At 33.0% G+C, this 21,586-nt stretch overlaps 1 protein-coding gene across 3 annotated transcripts in view; it reads right to left on the bottom strand.

Annotated features, from left to right (window-relative positions):
• The window catches only part of LOC130900180 (uncharacterized), a 265,111-nt gene that overhangs the window by 240,018 nt on the left and 3,507 nt on the right, over positions 1–21,586 (bottom strand). The window contains exon 1 of one of the 3 annotated variants that reach the window (XM_057810625.1): positions 5,338–5,604. The exons of the other annotated variants lie outside the window; for them this stretch is intronic. The gene's annotated coding sequence lies outside the window, so the exon portion shown is untranslated. Of the gene's footprint in view, positions 1–5,337; positions 5,605–21,586 lie in introns of those variants that run through there. 3 annotated transcript variants of the gene reach the window in all.

The raw sequence follows: 21,586 nt of genomic DNA, 5'->3' as shown, positions 1-21,586 counted from the left end.
CGCGTCAGTGCTCAAACGTAAACTTCATGAATTTTTTTGATGTTATAAAAAATATTTACATCAAAATTTTTGGTTCATTGTTTTCTAATTAAGTGAACTTTGTAATAGTTGAATATTTTTTCTTATTTTATGGGTCTTTGGTTCAGAATCGTGAAATATGTAGAAAAACGCATGTTTAAAAATTTTTCATCCACTTAATCTTCAATTTTTTGTAGTCAAATTATGTAGCCTATTATAATGTCATTATACATCTTCTCTATAATTTTTTTTTCGCAAAAGCTCAGTTTACTTTGTAAAAAAATATTCGTAGTAGAGATCCGTGGATAACTTCACAATTAGAATTATTAACATCGATATTCCAAATGTGCTATATATCAAGAAAAAAAAAACAAATAGAAAATAAGGATAAAGACCAAAAAAATAGATGAGAAGATCAGATTGTACAAGATATGCAAAGTCTAGAAGTACGCGACTGGAACAGATGCAGGACAGAAAGAAATGCAGAATAATCTTTGCTTTAAAAACATGTTTTAAGCTGTGATTGAGTAGTGATAAAATGTGGGCTGATAACCTACAAAAATAGAGGGTTAAAAGAGCTCAATCTGAGGGGCTACAATTCTGAATATACTATATAGCTTAGTATGTATGTATATATATTAAGAAATCAACAAGTTCAACAAGACACTTGTAAACTTTATGGTGTTTCAAAATCAATTTACGTCATCGTCTGTTAACAGAATATTATATGAAAACCGTTAAATGATCTGATTCAATTCAATTTCAACCATACTGCATGAATTTTTTACTAGATCAATGTTAATGACAATAAAATTGAACCACTTTGTTATGGTAGAACTTGATGAAGTAGAGTTTGATGAAATTGATAAGTATAACGATAATTATTGTGATAATGAGGATCACAATCAAAATAATGACAGGAATCATGACGGTGATGATAATATTTATGGAAATAAAGGTAACCATGATGATAATCATGATAAAAGTAAAATTTCATTGTATTTAATGTACATGCTTTATGAAATACCCATATAAATAAATAAAAATGCTTAATAAATCACTACAATTCTTGCAAGATGCACGATGCAAAAAGTAACTGATTTAAAAGTTGGTATAGCAAAACGAACGCATCCGATTATCGATTAAAACCAGCTGTGGAATTTAATTTCATGGCCGGGTAGTGAGACAACGGCGGCGTTTCGAGAGAAATCATAACAGTGATATATCTGTAGAATTTAATCTGTGGTAATAGTATAGGACTTGAAGAAATTAAGTTTCGAGCGAGGCATTTGTCACCAGCAATAGTTAGAAATGGTTATTCAAAGAAATTTATAGTGTGGTACCAAGGGGTTGGCTATAGAGTTTACGAGGCATTTGTTAATAAAATTATTTTTTACTCACTTAAAATTACAATCTCAGTTTCAAGCGGTTACTCCATCGATACAGTTCATGTATAGGAATGTGTTGTAGGAAAATACAGCAATTTATAATTATAGTGAACAGTATCATTTACTTCATCTGGTAACTTGATTGGCATCCAAACGGAAAACGTAAGTATACAAATTTATTCATTGTGAAATACAAAAATCCATACAACCGTTATTTTTGCCTATAGGCAGAAAGTTTTTAGTAGAAATTTGGTGGTTTAGGAGCGAGCATATTTTATGAAGCACAAGAAAATAATAGTTTGCTCTCCAAATAAAGTACCCCGTATATTTGTTAATTCTTCAAATTTTTCGCTGGTTCGAAGAATACTGGTATGATACGGGGTTTTAACGATTTATTAACAGTAACCAAGAGTTTTATTTAAAATTTTCCATAGCTTTCCATGTAGAATATTGATATTTTTCTACATTCTTCTTCTTTAGAAGTCCCAAAATGAACGAACAGGACTCATCCATTTCTAATCTGTTGTACTCCTAGTACCAGATAATTCCCCTCTTAGAACTCCAACAATACGACAATTGACCTCATCAATCTTCTTTTCAATCGCTGATTGACTCCAGCGATATCTTCATCGGGTATTCAGCCTAACGCCAAGTCATACGTTAGCTTCATCTCACTACTTCGAAGGTAACTAACATAAAGCCTCTTCCCCCACACTGAGATTGCTTGGATCGAGAGCTAGGTTCAATGTAGTTTCTGCTTACTACCGAACAGTATATTATTACAAGGTAATGTACTACCGTACGTGGCTAGAAATGTACATATTTTCTCAAGAAAATATAAATTGCAGCTTTAATTTGGTCCGCAATGAGAACTTATGGAACGATATAGGTTCGTGACTTTCTGTATCTACTTAGAATCCTAATTGAGGTTTCGTTCAGGCTGGCATAAATACGGATCATGATGCAATTAGAAACCTTATTTAAGTTATGTCTCAAAGATGTGAGGCAAGTAATAAGAGGAGACAATTCAATGAAGTATCAACATCATTTTTTTTTAAATTTCTGGATAAAAAATTTGTTCAATTCTGTACTTTACGAATTCTCATTATCTTTTGTAAGTTTGATCGCTATTCTATAGTAATCTTTTTGGACCATGGGCGTCAGTTTTAAAACATGACTATACAGAAAATAAGACCATAGAAGATATAAATATGAGTGTGAAAATAATAATCCATAATAGATAAATCATAGGATATATTATAATAACATATTCAATATGAAAAATGGTTATTGAGAAAGGAGAATGAAGAATATCACACATAAAACAAAAACTAGATACAAGTAAAATAAATAGGAAACACTTAAATTGATATGGACACATTTACAAGATAGAATCAGACAAACAAGAAAAGTGATGGAAGAAGAAGTAACCGAGAATAAAATGCATAGACCAAATAAGGCAGAAAGGGATTGAGAAAGAACAAAATCAATTGAAGGAAAGCAGGAAACAATGAAAAATGGGATAAACTTCCGAAAAACGCCAAGAAGAATTGGAAGGTAAAAATGATAGGGAATTGTTACAATCGATTAAGGACTAAGAAAATATATTTGGGATCGTGCGCATGCGCGGAAAACCTAACCTAACCTGACCGAATCGATAGCAACGACGTATTTCCCGATCCGGAAAGAGCAATAAAAACAATAGAAATAAATGAAAAGCAATTTTATTCCACAAAAATTTAGTCACTTTCCTCATCCTCTTCCATTGGAGGTCGATCATTCTGTCCAGAATACAAAAATTTTTTATCTACAATGATTGCCTCGAATGGATCCACATTTTTTCGCCGGACTCGCCGCCTCCAGAGAAATTCACAAAAATGCAGGTCCAAGTTACTTCTGATTCCCCCCTCGATATTCTTATTCTCATGTGCCTTCAGCTGGAATCAATATTTTGGGTGTAGGCCCTGTTTCAGGGTCCACAAAGTGCTCTTGATGGTTGACTGTAAAGTGCTGGTAGTCTTCACGTTCTAGCGCCAAATATCCTTTCCAGCGGTCAGTATAAATGATAGTCCCGACTTTGACATGCTTCTTTATCAGCTCCATTAATATTTTGGCACTTCTAGAATTATCAGGACATATTTCCAATCGGTAGCCGTCGCCGCCACGCTCGATCCTTCCTAATATCCAATAACCCTCGACCATGCGCCCTCTATTGTATTTTCTTCGTCCGATTTTATATTCGTCTATTTCAACGATGCAACCATCTCCACAATTTGGCCTTCATCTTCATATGCTCGGTCTAAACTGGCCATACAAACTTCACGGGCATAGTTGAAGACGTCGTTGTTTCCAAGATTGAGGCCTCTTTTACCATCTGTTCAAATGAAAATCCTTGTGAAAAACAATAGGTGATGATTATTCTTTGACGGATGTTAGTATGTAATCTTCTGCCGCTGAACCATTATGGTCGAACAATCTGCCCTTGATTTTTCCGAAACATTTGAAGTAGCCAAAAACGGTACCATTATCATACCATTTAGCAAACTGGTTGTACTTTCTGCACCATCTATTGACTCACACAAGATTATTAATAATGGCCCAAATTTTTGCTTCAGCCTCTGTTGGCATAATTGTTGCTATTTTAAAAATGTTCCATCTTTTTGGAAGGGTCTGTGTCTGGGATGATGTTCTTTGTGAATAATATGAGAATCTAAAAATAAAAAATTAATCATCAATTGACGAAACATTGGATTATTTAATAACTACTTACATTTTTGGAAGTATTCCTTTTAATTTTAACTCAAAAAACCAAACCATAAAAAATGTTTTAATCTTGCAATGTTTTATTTACCACTAAATCAATGAATGAGCAAAATTTCAGCACCAACTTACCTGCGCACGAATTGACGACGATTTTCGACCTCGCGAGAATTTCAAAAATATCGACGTCACCTGTAAAATTTCATTGACGTTTTTCGGAAGTTCAGCCTGGAAAATGTGATAAGAGAAACAAGAACCGTCATTTCAATCCGACGCTTGTAAAGTTAAAGGAAGAATAGAAAAAGAATCTTGAGAAATAAGGAGAGAAAATTTGGTTGAATATCAAAACATAACATATACCCTAGATTTGCGAGATGTTGGAAATTGAGAATTAAAGATTTACTTCTTGCAATCGGATTTGAATTTTTTCCTGACAATTCAGAAACTATGAGTGATGAACAAGGGGGAGTGTTTTTTATGAAGATTTAAAAATTTTTGAAAAATGAAGGAATTTAGAGATGAAAATACGTTAAGGGATTATTATTGGTCTATAATAAGAGAAACGGCCCCAAAAAAAACTTTTAAAAGGTCAAGTTTTTTCATTTCAATTATTTTGTTATTGTTCGTAGTAAGTTCAACAAATTTTTTTAGAAATCTAAAAACAGACTTAACAAAAATTGTTATCATTCTTTCTGGCTAATAATTATTTTTTGCTGCGGTATAAAAACTGTGTAAAATAGTGTAATCGGTCGAGAATACTGCAGTGATATTCCTCGTGTTTTCATTATTTAAAACCAAAATTAATGACATAGTTATTTTCACAATCCAAATATTTTAAGGGGTGACTGTAAAAAATTCATCCTTCTTGATAATATTTGACGTATATCACTGGTTGTACTGCCTCCTAATGAATTTAGAGTATTTTTCGTTGTACACTATATTCTGATCTTTATTTTTTAAATTCTTGAAAACTGACTAATCAAATTGTTTGGGTTTGTTGTATACGAGTACTGCTTCCAAGAACCCGTCTCACAAAACAACCATTATAAAATAGGGAGAAAAAAATGATTGTGTAATTTTTGAAATTATTGTAACAAGAGTGAATTTACGATGGTAATGATCTCGTTTCTGTCTATCTCGAATTACGTACAGATAACATTAAAAAACTGACCTTTACATTTCCCCACCTCACGTTAAACAACACTAGATATATCCATAAACTATTTATAACCACATTTTTTTAATACACAGCACAATTTATATTGGAGGTCATTACGTACAACATCAAAAGTTAATAAAAACCGTCACCGGATAATAAAAATAATAATTCTTTACCCAGCACTCACGTCGCATCCGAATACACTAAATACGCTATTGTCGTTATCATTTTATTTATCATCCGAACACCAACGTTTATTTAAACACGGTTACTGTATTTACGAATGTGAATGACTCTCTACCGCTAACCATGATTCTTGTAGTGAATAGCATTTTTCTAAGCGATAAAAGTTATGTTAGGGGGACAGTAAGCGGTACAGTACACTCGAAGTGCGTATATGATTTTGAATCATTATACCTACGTTATAATATAAATTTTAGGTAAACGAATTAATTCCTCCAGTTTTTTTCTTCGACTTTTCTACATATCTTTGAATGAATAACTGTTGGACTATTTTAATCGAAGAATTAAATAGAGACCAAAATTGAAGGTAAACCTCAAAATTATTAGTATAAAATAACTTATGAGGATGATTGTTCCATCGCGATCATAGCATTTCGTCAATTATCGACAAAAAATTGTGTGAGCGGTTGTGACAACACAGTTGTGAAAGAACTAGGGGATTAGAAAACAACCGTAGTTGTCGAAGGTTGCATAGACGACAACATAAATGAATATTGAGAACGAGGAAGGATCATTCTGGAAGTAATTAACAAAAATAGCTATACCATACAGAACATTACAAGTGCATGTACCATAGGAAATACTACTTATAACATGAGGGATGAAGAAAATCCTCCTATCAGACTAGAGCTACCCGACGGAGGCTACCTTGTAGGGTATGCCGATGACACATTTATCGTCATCACTAGAAGAGACAAAGAACAAATCCAAAAAAAGCTATTCAGTGCCATACGGATTCTGAAAAGATGGCTCAATGACCATGGGCAATCTCTAGCGGCGGATAAAACGATATGATCTTCTTGGTCAGGACACAGAAGGCAAAGTTTGACAATATTCAAACGATAAAAATCGAAGAGCTCTTCATCAATACGAAAGTATCCATAAAATATTTAGGATTCACATTAGACTTAAAAATAAGTTTTGGAGAACATATAAGAAAAGGAGTAGAGAAAGCATTAACAATCACATAATGGCTAAGCCGACTAATGACAAATATCGGCGGTCCGACTGCCACCAAAAGAACACTGTTAATGGCAATCAAAAATTCTTCTGTACGGCGCAGAAATGTGAAAATATGACTACGCAGATACAGATCTAGCGCAAAAGAATAGCTATTGTGGGAACCATCCCAGTAGATCTAATAGCACTCGAACGCAGAAGAATATACAAGAGAATAACGTAACAACTAATGAAATCATCAACAAAGCCATAATCGTGAATGAAGAAAGAGTCGTAACCACGAAAAAATGGCAGCAGTGGTATGATATTGATCAACGACGTAGATGGACTGCGCGCCTCTTACCATATGTCAAGATAGAGAAAAATCACGGGGTGGTGAACTAATAATTGATCCAACTGGACACAATTGCTTTCATTCCTACCTATTCAAACAAGGAAAAGTAGAGAGCCGCACTTATTTCCTTTGCGGATAAACCATGGACAAACCAGAACACAAATTCTTCATATGCAGTCATTGCAGGTTCACACCCAAGAATATCGTAGGGATTATGATCGTGAAAGAAGAGAATTGAGATATCGTAGGAGTACGGAGAAGGAATTTTACTGACAAAGGAAAGAATAGTTTGGTCGATGATCCAATCACGTGCACTAACAGCTGAAGAGATCACAGAACAGAGCAAACGCAAATCAAGCAAAGAATAGCTATTCTGTGGAATGCTGATGCGGGTCAAAGATGGGAACCTCAAAGAGGTTTAGCTTAAAGAGGGAGGGTTTCAAGTGTAATACAGCTCCATACACCGCTCGGTCTGGTATGGTTACTGATGGACGCGTACGCATTTCCCTATTCTTTGGATAAAAAAAATTATTCATTATAATTATCATGTTGACCAAAATTATTAATATATATTGTTTTTTTTCTTAAATCACAATCATACAAAAACCACCCAACGCTACTAGTTAAGAGACTTATCCAATAATAGAATAAAATCACACCTTCTATAAGGTGTGACACAAAGACCTGCCTTGTAATTTAAAGAATTTCTAGTAGATTATCAAATAGAATACGCGAATACTACACTCAATAAAATTAGATATTCCATAAGGTAGTGTTCTTGGTTCCCTACACACTGCTCGCATCAGAATAAAATTCAAATATATCATCTAGATATCTCCAATTACACCAAAATGAATTGAACAAATTAGTTCAAGACATGGTGAATGGAATGGAAAATGTGCCATAAAAGAAGATTCTTGTCAAACGGTTCTGTTCAAGAATGAATCCTACGTACAGAAGAATAAAGTCAAATACCTTGGAATCCACTTAAATCGAAGGTTAAGATGAAGAACCCACAAATTTGCTGAACGAAGCATTTAGAGTTGAAATTAAAACAGTACTAATGATTAATTGAAGAGCATTCCAAACAAAATCCGGCAAAGAAGCTGCATTAAAACTGGTATGAGTCTACGAAACCCAGCTTTGAGGTACAACTAGTAATTTAAACCTTGAAATGTTAAAACGATTCCAGAATAAGATACAATGCATCAATTTCTGCCTACAGTAATGGGCTTGTGCGCAACTTGTTTAATACAGAAAACGAGGTACGAGTTTGAAGGAGAAACAAGGACATTCAACTACAAAACACCCTGTTTACACTACCATTACACCAAAACTCATAATTACACTGTCTGACGCGCGTAAAATGTTTACCTTCAATTTCTGAAGATGATAAGTTGGTTATCGAAAAGTAGGTCAGTGAAATTGTGAGTGTAGTGTAAAACTATGTTTAAAGGAGATTTTCATGTTCATTTCGTTAAACCATGTTTTTCCTAAAAAACAGATGACTTTATAGTTACTACGAAGAAACTACCAAAACTACATTTTTCGCTTATTTATCAATGTGTGAAGTGGAGATTCGTATAAAACCAAGCAGACAAATACAAGAAAATATTCTTTTTCTGCTATTTCTTAATTTATTACCGTGATCGGTATAATCCCGATCCAGAATATGTAGACAAAATTGCAGCTAGTTTCTCCAAGTTTTGGTAATTGCAAAAAATTGCGATATCATTGGGCCAACAAGTTTTACACCAAGTTTCAACTTGCTGTTTCAATCCATTTAATTATAGTAGAGCTGGAACAACAACTCAGTCAAGTTGTTTCGAAAAATTTCACAAATTGAGTTTCGGGCTGTTATAAAATTTTGGACTAAAGAAAGATTAACACCAACAAGAATTAAAAACAGAATGGAAGCTGTTCATGGTTACTAAGTCATGTCTCTGGGGATGATAATCTACTCTAGAAAACATTATATTAAGGGCAGAAAAGTGACCGGCGCCTAAAAACAGAAATTGCAGCACATACCGACATTTCCAAAACAAGTGTTCTAAAATACTGCAAAAGCAGCGTCGAGTAGAATGTCATTAGCTATTTTTAGAGCTCCGAGCTTTGGTTCCGGGGGAACCAAAAAAGGGTAAGCCAATCAATTATATCGAAAGATTCTATGGAGTGGCATCGGAAAAGAGAGTCCGTGCCAAAAAAAAAGCAAAGGTCATGAAAGACACCAAAAAAGTGATAGCACTAATATTTTGAGACTCCTAGGATATCCTTTTGATATACTTTAAGGAATCAAATACAACCCTAAATACAGCATATAACTCTGAGTTACTAATGCAATTGCGTCAAAAAATTATCCGCAAAAGGTGCGGCAAAATCAGCCGAGGTGTGCGCTTGCTTCATAACAATGCTCCAGTCCACACTATTTCGCTTTCCAAGTCTAATGTACACAAATGTAGCTTGCATAGATAAAACACCTACTATATAGCCCGGATCTGACCCCGTCTGACTATTTTGTTTATGCAAGGCCGAGTTAAGGGGTATAATATTTAAAAGTAACGATGAAATTAAACAGGCGATCTACGAACATTTTCACATTAAAGAGGCATCAAATTTTTATAGTGGCATAAAAACTTTAGTCAGACGTTCTGAAAAGTGTGTGGTGATATAGGGAAAATATATGTAACTGCACTAAGTATGTTGCTGAGCTCCAATATATATAAATTATCATTTTTTAAAGTTGATTTCAGTTTTCTAGATTTATCGTTATATAGACATAAAAGACGGGACACCCCATGAATCGATAGTGGGATCAATTATAATCCAAATTTCTCCCATAAATTTATCGAAATAAACGAATACTTTTTGAGTTATTAGAGATGAAAATTTCTTCAAAAATTGCAAGTTTGAAAGCGGTTTTTCAAAATTAATTCAAAAATTTTTAATAGAAAAGTTGTCATCACCAAAATTGAAACTAATAAAAAAATGAATAAATTTTTTGTTGTGTAATGGTCCCTTCTTCGTGATAAAATAATAATATTTAAATATCGTGGACTGTATTTTCTATAACCTTTTAATAACTTGTCTTCACTGGTGTTTTTTTAGCACATAAGCGGCGTGAGAATATATTAATATCTGCAACACCCTTCCTTAGAAAACCTTTTCATACAAATTTAAAGTGAGGTACAGGTGATTAAATGAGAGTTTTCGTAGTGGCAAAATGAAACACCAAAGTGTACTAACTCAAATATATTTCCGAGCTTTTAAATATTTATGTATACATCGTCTGGGTATTAATTAATTAAGAATTGCGGTATTTATATCTTTTAAAAAATATTAAATGTATCAGTTTCAAAAAGCAATATTTGAATTGACGTTAGATGAAAATATTGATTTTATTGATTATTAACTGAATGTATATTTTTTCGACAAGTATTCAAGGTTAAATAAGGAGTAAACATAAGGTAAATTTTATGAAATATTTTGAAAAAAGATTTTTCAGTACCCAGAAATCCCTATCAAGTAAGTTCATAGCATAAAAATTAAGCAAGTTATAATGAAAATTTTCATAAATGTTCTATCTTTTGATACTAACGACAAAAATACTCGATATACCTACGTAAAATTGATATGAGATCAAAATAGTGGGATAAAAATAACCGAAATCGAATCGTGTAAAGCCTATATTTGACTTCGAAAACCAAATAACCGAGGCCTTTTAACATATCATCTTAAAAAAGATTAAATTTAATCTTAAAGCTATTAAATTATCTTTCAAATGGTTTTTGGATGAACCTGATATCATAAAAATGGAGTAATTATGAAAAAAACCAATTTGTTGTGGAAAATTTTTTGGAGCAGATTTTGTACACATATATAAGAAAAAAGATTGATAGTAAGTAGATGTGTCGATAAGAACGTGCTCACAGAATATACATGTGTGTATGTATATTTTGAATATAGAAAAAGTGAAAGGAATTCTGAACATCTGCGGTTATTTTGCAATGCAGTCTGCGGATCATATAGTGGTGAAAATTGCCAAAATAGACATTTAAATAAATTTTAATATTTATTTAAATACATTCTCCTCCTAATTAATGAATTGAAGCAATGAAAAAACGTTTCTAGCATATTAAGTTATGATTTTTATATTCGCGCAAAAATGGTGGTCTGGAGAATGTGGAAAAAATAATATTAACAAAGTTATGAATAGTTTATTAAAACTAATAAGAAAGATTCTGAATAATTTAAGCTATTAAAGCTAATGAAAAACATTTTCCATTATTTTCATAACAAATGGTAGTTTTGAAGGATGGAAAACTTTGCAATAAATAAATAATCACTATAATACTCAGTTAATAAGATTTCAATTTGGTAATGTATCATTCAAATGAAGTTTCTTGAAACCAATTTTTCAAATGATTCTGTATTAAGGTATTGAAATCACATAGTCAACCAAACATTATGTCATAAACATAAAACAAACTGTTTGTGCAATGTTAATATATGATTTCATATTTCAGAAATACAAAAAATAGTTTTTTCTTTATTTTCGCTTTAAGGGGAGGCTGCTAAAAGTATTTGAAAATCAATTGAAATCATAAATCGTGCATATAGATGATAAAAAATATTTATTTTATATAATCGAGATTGCTCACGCCAGAATGCTTGAATATTTACAAATTTTCAACAAAAGGGGTGGTTTTCTCTCCTAAAATACAAAAAGCGCAAGTAACACAATTAAAAATTTTCATGCAAATCGATGGAGTTTTACCAAAATCGGAACTAATAGTTGGTTTTTACCTTCATTCACTGTACTAATAAGCAATTATTTTTTTCTCATAGTTTAGGAGATATTTATAAAGTTTTTGCAAAAACACATATTTTCATAATTCAAAAATATGTTTATTAATTCACACGTTAACAATTTAAAAAACCAAGTTTCTTTAGGCATTGGAGCTAAATAATATACCAGGTGGGCAACTAAGAATAGCCGTCGGCCATATATCAGAAACGAATATTAGGTACAGCTTCAAACAGAGTTCGTGAGTTTGCCAGAAAGAAATGTTTAGATCTAGAAATCAAATATCTCTACAGTAAACGAAGTATCTTTGAAATAGAGGCATACTGCTTTATTAGAAATTAACACATATATTAACCAATTTAGAATTGGAAAACTAATTACAGTGAGTTACAGGGAAAGATGTTCATGGTCATTGACTTTAAGAAGAAGGTTTCTGTTTTAAGCAAGAAATTGAAGAAATTGAAACCACAACCCAAGACAATTTCTTTGAAGCTTATCAACATTGTTAAAACCATTTCTTTTCAGACTTTTGACTGAAAAGAGAAGAGCTTGTTGAATAAGAGTTTGGGTTTTGCTGTTTATGGCAATGCCGATTTTGTCGAATTGATTGGATATAATGAAAGTACCATTCAGTACCTACCTTGACTCATATCTATTAAGGATGAAAATCTATAGTCAACAAAAAAGATTTCAATAGTGTCAGGAGTTTGAGGAGGAAAATTTTTTTTGATTTGAAAGCACATGAAGGAAACAAGGTTGTTATAATGCACAAAAAGGACTATTTCGAGAGAGTGGACAGCTTAATGGAAACAGGAGCATACACCATAATCTCATAGAATCCGCTGAATAAAATGATTACAATTGTAAAAGAACATTTAAAAATTGTAAATAAATTTTGTTACCGATACATTCAAGTTATTCGTAAGTAACACAACATTTTCAAAGCTCTATTACCTTTCCAAAATTCACAAACCTGAGGAGGCCTATTGTTTCAACAATTTGTACACCCAGTTATAATATTTCCAGATGGTTTACGGAGGAGTTTGAAAACCTATTCATCAAACGGGAGAGTTTATCCATTATGTATGGAGCAAAACTGTTTCAAGTACAATATCGAATTTTACAAACAAGACGAAAGAACAGCTATGGGTAATTGCTATTAATTACTAATCATTAGTTATTTTGAAAAGCAAATTAGTCAAGAGTTTCATTATTTTCTCAGGTGTGTGGATGATATTTCCACTATATTCAATACGAAAAAAGAAACCGTAAAAGAGTTCATTATGGAACTCATGGAATTCAAAATGTCAATCTATAGTCAAGGTTGCTTATGATATGGAAAATAAATAGTAATAGGCTAGAATTTGATGCATTAAAAAAAAACACCGCTACGTGCAGGTAAATCCCGTCTGTTTCTTTCCATTGTATCCACATTCTATTTCCTTGTGCATCGTTTATTTCACTTTCCACTTAATATCCATAAATACAATGGAAGGATTTTTATTGAGGATGTAGCTGTACTAAACGATTATGATAAGAGAATTGTAAATAGGCTAATTGAACGTCAAAGATTTAAGTAATCTCTATGTGAAACTATGTTTTTCCAAAATCAAAATGAAAACTTGAAAAATGTGCTTTAGTACATTTCAATCTTGTTTATACATAGGGGTTGGGAGGAATTATTAACAGACTAGGTTTTAAATTGGTTTATAAATCAAACTAGTAGTAGGGGAGACCGTGAGAGATCGATCTTTACCGATCTGATAACTTGCCCATCAAAAAGTGCTTTTAATTTAATTAATTCTAATCAATTTTTTCCATCACCTCCATTCTTTCGATAACTGAATGTTTTTTATCTAAGCTATAATATAATAGTTTTTAACACACAGAATATGCCTAGGTAAGATTGCCTACTCATTTGTGTATATGGCTACCTGGCAAGCAAATGTGAACAGGTAAGTCAATGTAGGTAACTACACCAATCTGCTAACCAATCGAAATTGATATCAAATGTTCAATATAATATATACACCCCACAAAAATTATCGCATCACTCATTATTTTTTAAATATTTTATATGTGTTGCCTGTTTTTCGAATTTTATTATTATTACCAATTAAAACACCAATATATAAGCCTTTTGCAACATTTATTTTATATCAGTTTAATCTACGGACAAAAAGTTTGATTTCTAATAGCGTGTGTTGCCGCCCCTAGCTCTAATTGCAGCTTCCATTCGTCTTGGAAGGCTTCTAAACAGGTTCTGGACGTATCCTTGCGGCATTTTTTGCCAGAAGTTGAAAAGAACATTTTAAAGATCATCTAGTGTTCTTATTGGTGCCGGGTGTCGCTGAATTTGCCATCCTAGATGGTCCCAGACATGCTCTATTGGATTAAGGTCCGGGCTACGTGCAGGCCAATTCAGGGTGGGTATCTCGACCTCTTCTAATACTGCCGAACCACTCTAGCAGCGTGTGGATGATCATTATCGTGCAAACAGATTTGTTGGCTGCTCGTTATGTCCGAATAAGCCTACAAACAGTTCGAAATAGGCTGAGAGAATCAGGTATACGAGCCAGAGTGCCAGCTAGTGTCTTACCAGAGATTATCGAGTAGAAAGATTGGAATTTGCTCGAGAACACGCAAATTGGAATATTTAAGATTGGTCCAATATTTTATTCACGGATGAATCAAGATTTTATCTGTATTCATCAGATAGACGTGTACTAGTATATACAGTTAATTTTTGTCGAATTGAAAGCTTTGGTGGTGGCTCTATCATGGTTTGGGGAGGGTCGCACGGAGTTAGTACCAGTGAATGATGGATGACTAAATGCTAACAGGTACATAACCAATATCCTAGAACCCCATGTAGTGCCATATATGCCTCAAATCGGTCACAACTCTGTCCACACGCTGCTAGAGTGGTTCTGCAGTACTTAGAAGAGGTCGAGATAACCACCGTGAATTGGCCTGCACGTAGCCCGGACCTTAACCCAATAGGCAAATTCAGCAACATCCAGCACAAGGCGTTTAAGCTGTCGTCTTTTTGAGTAAGATTCAAATTTGTACTTCAATTTTTAAAAACCCAGGACGCTGCTTAAAGGACGATTGGCAAGCCTAATATACGTAAATCTTTACTTTTTTCTTTGCTTCATCCATTAGTAAAGCCAAGTATTACCACAAATTGTTTTAAATGATTCTAAATACTCTCAAAATCTGTGGAAATGTTCAAAGAAATTTTTATAATCAACCACATACTCTTTATATTAATTAATAAATTCTTCACACTTTATTACAATGTAAATATTGATAAATATCTAATCTAGGAACTTTGTTACTTAAATAGTTGGTAAATATAAATTAATTACTTCGATAATATTTAATAGTTAACACAAATTAGTTACAGAAAAATAATTATTGTACAACATGTAACTGTACTCAACAACAACACGAAAAAATTTATCATAAACATTTGCATTCAAATTCCAACATTTTGTATCTATATGTATGTTTGTGATAATTATGAACGTCAATGAGAACTAGTATTAAAAAAATGTAATTTTCTTTTTCCTAATTCAGTCAATCTTTTATTAGGATCACTTCGCCTGTTCGCGTCCATCGCCCAATTCCCATCCATTTTACGGATCTCCCTTTGGAAACTCTTGAAATTCCGTATACTAACACACCAATAAACTCATTAGCGCCAATACCTCAATATAAAAGAGGCACGCAAACATAGACAAAAGTTCCGTGTACCCAATCAATTCTGTGTAGGAAAAATAGTGACGGCTTTTCAAAAAGAAAGCTCGGATGCGCGGGATTAAGGGGCAAAGATAGTGGGCAGGGGTGCTTTGAAGTCTTTTATCGTTTTATGGGTATTTTGGATACAAAGCTGTTTCTAGTCATTGATAACTTAGCTTATTTTTTCTATAGTTAACAGTTAAAAATAGTTGAAAAGTGGTGAACGCGAATTACTACACCAAATTTATAAAAAACTTGCACTTTTCGTCCGTAATTGACGCAAACTATACCTACAAGGAATAATAACAAAAGCAAACCGCGTCCATTTTTTCAATTTATTCCCTAAACTTAATTTGTTTGTATTTTCTAATACAAAATATATTGTAGGTAAATTTTTACTATGACTACAAGTTTAATACCTATTCTACTTTGAATTAAATGAGTAATTTCTTTAATTCCTATATTTTTCTATCTAAGATTAGTTCTTCGGAGATAAGAAAGAAGAAGGAAAAAAGAAAATGTATGTAAGTATGTATGGGTCCTGTTATACACTGCGACTCAAAGGATCTATTGAAAAAAGAACATACTACAGAAAAATATTTAAGAAAAGCATTGAATGAACTTAGAGAGAAGAAGAAATCAGTGGGCGCAGATCAGATGGAGTAAAGAATCCGGGCCCAGAACCTGCGCTAGGAGTAGTTGGTGAAAAAAGGCTTTCTTAACATTCCAAATGTGGATATCCAGTGAAAAAATAGAAGTTGTTGGATACTGTTCAGAAAGTAATGAGAGACCAATGGTTTAAAAATAAATTTAAAGATGATCGCCGATAGTTTGAAAAAGTTTTAGCCAGAAATAAAGAAATCTCACTTAAAAATACGTATGGCATTAATAAAGCTAGAACTCAAGTCACAGAAAAGTTAATTGAGTTTGTGCTTAAAATAATTAGATGACTATTTGGACAGTATACAGCAAAAAGATATTTTGAGTGATCTGAAAAGAATTTTCAATGGGGACAATAGTTTTAGGCCTAAGATGATTCAAAAACATATACCAAATAGAACCAAATAACGAAAAAGAAAACGTTACTAATATTTAATGCGAATGAAGATATGTGCCCACCTTGTATTTTATTTCCATACATTAGACCACCAAAAACTGTAGTGGTTTGGATGAGAGAAGAAGTATTCTTTGAATACATCACCAACGAGTTTCACAAATTGATAGTGGAAAATAACATTGAAAGACCCATGCTTCTGCTGGTAGATGAGCATAAATCGCATACGTCCTTAATGCTAAGTGAACAAATGCAAAATATTTTCTATGTCCGCCCAACACCACTCATATTTTACTAGTGTATTTGCACCTTCAAAAACATTGGAAATCTACAATGCGCTCATTCCTATCTAGCTTTATCAGTTCTATAATTCTTAGATTATCTGTCAATATTTCCTGGCTCCAATTTTTCTGTCTGTATTAGTCTGTGGGCGCCACTGAATGCCTCTTTTTGAAGGGAAAGCAGGTTTAGCAGCGCCTCTAAGATTGTGGTTAGATAGCTCAGCCTTTGAATCTTGTCAAGTTTTTTCTGAGCTGATGTTTGTTCAGTTTTCAACCAACGAACAAGGGCTGCGCATAATATGGTGAGTGATTGGTATAACTAGTATTCTTAGGCTTGAGTTCATATGTCTTGCCAATAATCTTGCGACAAGTCCATATAGCCGAGGTGGCTTTTGAGATTATCTTGTCTAGATGATTGTTCCAAGTAAGTGTTTTATCCACGATGACCCCAAGATAGTTACTACATTGGAAAGTACCCGTTGAGTTCCATTAAGGATGGTGCGCCTATATTTGCCTTTTCTTTGTAAATGAAATTAATGTTGTCTTACTAGCGACGATCGATCGATGCTCTTTATCACCACAGTTTTTTATATGTTTAGGGCCGTTTGTATCCTTGAAAGAGTTTCCGTTTATTTCTGCCGTTACTATTCGCTGTTATAGCATCGTCTCGGTCCATTTTAGAATAGGGATTTCCACTTTCGTCTTTTCCAGGCGATTTGTAGTGCTTGAAGCTCCCACTTGATACTGTTTAATGAAAATATTTTTCGTGACAGAATTTTGCTTCTTCTGTTAGGAACATTTGTCTCTTTTTCAGTACGTTCTCGGCATTTTTAATGATATATGAACCGGGAAAATGAGTCTTTGGAAGTCCTTTTATACTCTATTGCTTATTGTTGCTCTATTCTCCGTTTAGCTTTTGAAGTAGTCCGATTCCTTTCGGATGGGTTTTGGCTAAGACATTTTGAACACGTTGTGCTGGGGCTAACTCATGTATTCCCTCACAGAATTGTCTTAGATTTCTTGAGTTCCTTAGCTGTATGTCAAACTGTTATAGTTGAGTTACAATATTCATTTTGTGATAAAATCAGTCTATCAAAACACCTCTGGCATCGAAGAATAGTGGCATCTGTATCATGATGTTGATACCCAACTAGTTTTATAAATTAGGTTGATCCTCTAAAATTGTGTTTAACCATTCTTTCGCTTTCTTATACGACTCTGTACCTCAAAAGCTTCGTAAATAACACTAGCAGCAAATACCTAGGTTACCAATCCAAAAGGGCAAGTAAAATCTGTTCAACTGGTTTCAGCGTGTTCGTTATCATCATACTGACCCCTGGAATATTTTATTTTCTTTACTGACACTGCCCGGAGCAAGTGGAGCATACCACAATAAAAAACTGGTGCCCTAGGCAATCCCATACCTGAGCTTTGGCGTCAAGCCGTTACGTGGCGACGAAAGAGAGTTATAACTTTCTAATGATGCAAACAGCAAAGACTCATTTCATATTTTTGCAAAAGGTGTAATATTTAAATCTTAACCTATCACAGGAGTACAATGCAGATGAAACATGACTTTTTTGGAATCATCACTTCCTGATAACGCTCTCGGCCATCCATCTAAAGAAGAACTGACAACTGAAGATAAATGCATCAGATCTTTCGCCAAACTGCAGTGCACTGATTCATCTAAAATGGATCAGTATATCATTCAATATGTCAGCCAAAATTGTAATAAAAACCTACTTCTGAGAGCCGGGTCAAAAGACGTTAAAAAATTTTAATATGAAAGACTTAATTTTTGCTCATTGCGAATCGTGGACTACTTCACCTTTATAAATTATAGTCCTTTACAGATAGATCTGTAGATATAGTTGCTACTCCTAGCAACGATTCACAAAAAGAGGAAATTATTTTCCTTGGAATATCTGACTAAGATTAACACTGGGTTTGCAATTGGTCGAAGAGAATGGTGCAGACCATAACTAACTTACATCTGGGAGTACTGAGAGACAAAGCTTTGGTCTCGGGTTTCAACAAAGAAAAACATTGATGAATATTTTTATATTTTATAAATTTATTGATTTCTCTCGATAGTTTTTGATTCTTTTAGTATGAGGGTTGTCTGAAAAGTTACATTTGCTCATGATTTGCATTCTCACAAAAATTGCTTGGTTTCTGTTTGGCGAGTCGTCGTGAATATTTTTGTGAAAATGGAAAAGATTGAGTATCGAGTCATTAAATATTTGTTTTTGAAAGGCTACATGCCGACGCAGAGGAAAGAGACTTTGCAATATAATTTACTACCGTAAAATTTTGAGTATCTAATTTCATACGTAGTCATATTAGCTTGACTAAAGCCGAGCGTTTGAGACGCCCAAAAACTGCAACAACCAATGATATTACTGAAAAAGTTCATCAAATGCTACTAGTCGACCGTCGCGTCGAATTTAAGTTAGTAGAAGAAACTATCGATATATCAAAAGAAAGCATTTGCCATATACTGGCTTTGGTTGTCGCGTTTGCTCGTTTTGGATTATGGTAATCGAATATTTTCAACTAAGTAAAAAAATATCAGTAGAGTATTTCTTGATAAGGTAAATGGAGAAACTGTGAAAATGTGACGACCTTCCCACACTTCGGTGATAGCTATGGCTAAAATTCACTTCCAATTGGTTGACCACCTACTGTATTCACCAGATCTGAACCCCAGGGACTTTTTCTGTTTCATAACTTTAAAAATTCACTTGCAGGAGAGAGATTTTCATTAGTCGAAGAAACTCATATTTTGAGAGACAAAAGACGGCAACTATTAGGTATTTGGAAGAGTTAAAAAGGTTAGAGCATCGCTGGAAAAAGTGTATACACTTAGGAGGAGGCTATATTGAAAGATAAAAATGAATATTGAAAAAATGTTGGAATATTTTCAGATAACCCTCGTATATATGTACAGAATTATTTCCCTATGGAAAGGGATAGTTTTATAGCATTAATTAATTATCAGTAAATCTAGTGTCTAAAAATATTCAATGGACATTCATATAAAAAATATCATCTCAATCAGCAGGTTACAAACTTACTTTTTTAGAAATCAAGAAATAAATGGACCAGACACCATTATAAACTAATTTTTTATTTTACAAGTAGGAGCAACTTAGTTTGACTGTCCTTCAGTTAAATAATGAACAAGGTATACTTTGAATTCAACCGAAATTTATCAATCTCAGAAAGAAAAATGCATGTAGTGGTTCGTTAAAATAAAAACCTAGATCGTTACGAAATTAACTTCGATTATTTAACTGGGGAACAAGAAACCAAGTTCCATATATGCCCAGTTGTGCATGTATTGAGGCCAATGATACTTAAGCAAGGTTACCGCAGTACGACCCAGGAGATTTTTTCCTATTACGTGAAAGAAAGAAACTAACTACATATGGATTTAGTTAAAAATGGATTGGTACAACTTCATCAATGCATGTAAATCGTAATTCTGCATCATAATTCAACGAATATATCATTCTAATTTGTATATGAAAATTATATGTAATGAAAAGTAATTACAATAATGTAATACACAGAGTCCGCCTCAAGATCTATGAAAATAAATAACAATTAACCAATTTCAATGCTATTATTCGAAAATATTTTGTTTTGGAACTATTTTTAGATGGTTTACAAGTAGAACGGAAACTATTTATTGACGTATTTGACTGATTGGTCGTCATAGAAAATACTGTAATTAATGTATGATTACATCTTCTTTCTTACAAATTTGTTGTGTTTTTCGTAACATTTTAGATTATGTATCAAATCACTGGCTTTTGAATTATTAAGAAAGATTGGAATAAAAAAAGTTTATTCATTCAACCTACTGAATTAATTATAACAAAATCATAATTACTATTACTATATTTATATGTATATACTGTCGCGAATCGAGATCTTGACTATTATAAATATAATAGTCAAGGGTCATATATTTATATGACGAAATTAATTCACAAATGTTCAACTTTAAGAAACCATTTAGAAAAATTGACACGACCTCTAATGTTTGATATGTTTCATAAGAGGGGAGTGAGTGTACACGAATTTCTACAATTGTTAGTCAGTGATTCAACTTTAATTTTAACGGAATTTAAAAAAAACTTTTCATGTTACGAAGAACTAGGGAAAAGAATCTGCAAGTTTCACTATTTATAAAACTCTTGAAGGGATTGGGAAATCTACAAATTAACTTTATTGTTTTTGAGTGACTGTAACTGAAATAGAAAAGTATTTCACAAAAAAAAAACAATGGCAGCAATGTTTTCTAAAAATTTATCTTGTAGAAGGTTTATTGGTTGTTAGAACGGTTGTCGTGCAAGAAAAATTTTAATCACCAACCAATTACCGATGATTTTTGTATACTTTACTACTTTACTTTTATTGTCTCTTTTATTGTTTCAATTTTCAAAAATGTGATGACTAAATTAAACAGATCTAACACTTCCATTGACTTTAGAGTAACTTAAATGACTAAGAGAGAAGCAAGCCGAATATATGACCCAAGAGGAACTCTGCAAAATCGTCTTCACGGTTGGATAAAAAAAGTACCTAGCAAAATTGGTCCAGCTACAGTGTTAACTACAAATTAAGAAATAAAACTAGTTAACTGAATTAGCAAAATGTGGCTTCCCCGCAAAAAACATTCTTTTGAATACTGTTTAACAAATTGTTATTAAACAAGAAAGAAAAGTGCTATTTAATTTAAGGACGTCCTGGAGAAAAATGGTTTAGATCGTTTTTGAGGACATCCAGTTTTGTCTTTCAGAGAAGCTGGGTGTTTAAGAACATCAAAA

This window comes from Diorhabda carinulata, chromosome 12, assembly GCF_026250575.1.
Source record: "Diorhabda carinulata isolate Delta chromosome 12, icDioCari1.1, whole genome shotgun sequence".
In the NCBI taxonomy this organism is placed as follows: Eukaryota; Metazoa; Arthropoda; class Insecta; order Coleoptera; family Chrysomelidae; genus Diorhabda; species Diorhabda carinulata.
Note: the sequence above shows the minus strand (reverse complement) of the source record. Positions and strands in the feature narration are given on the sequence as shown.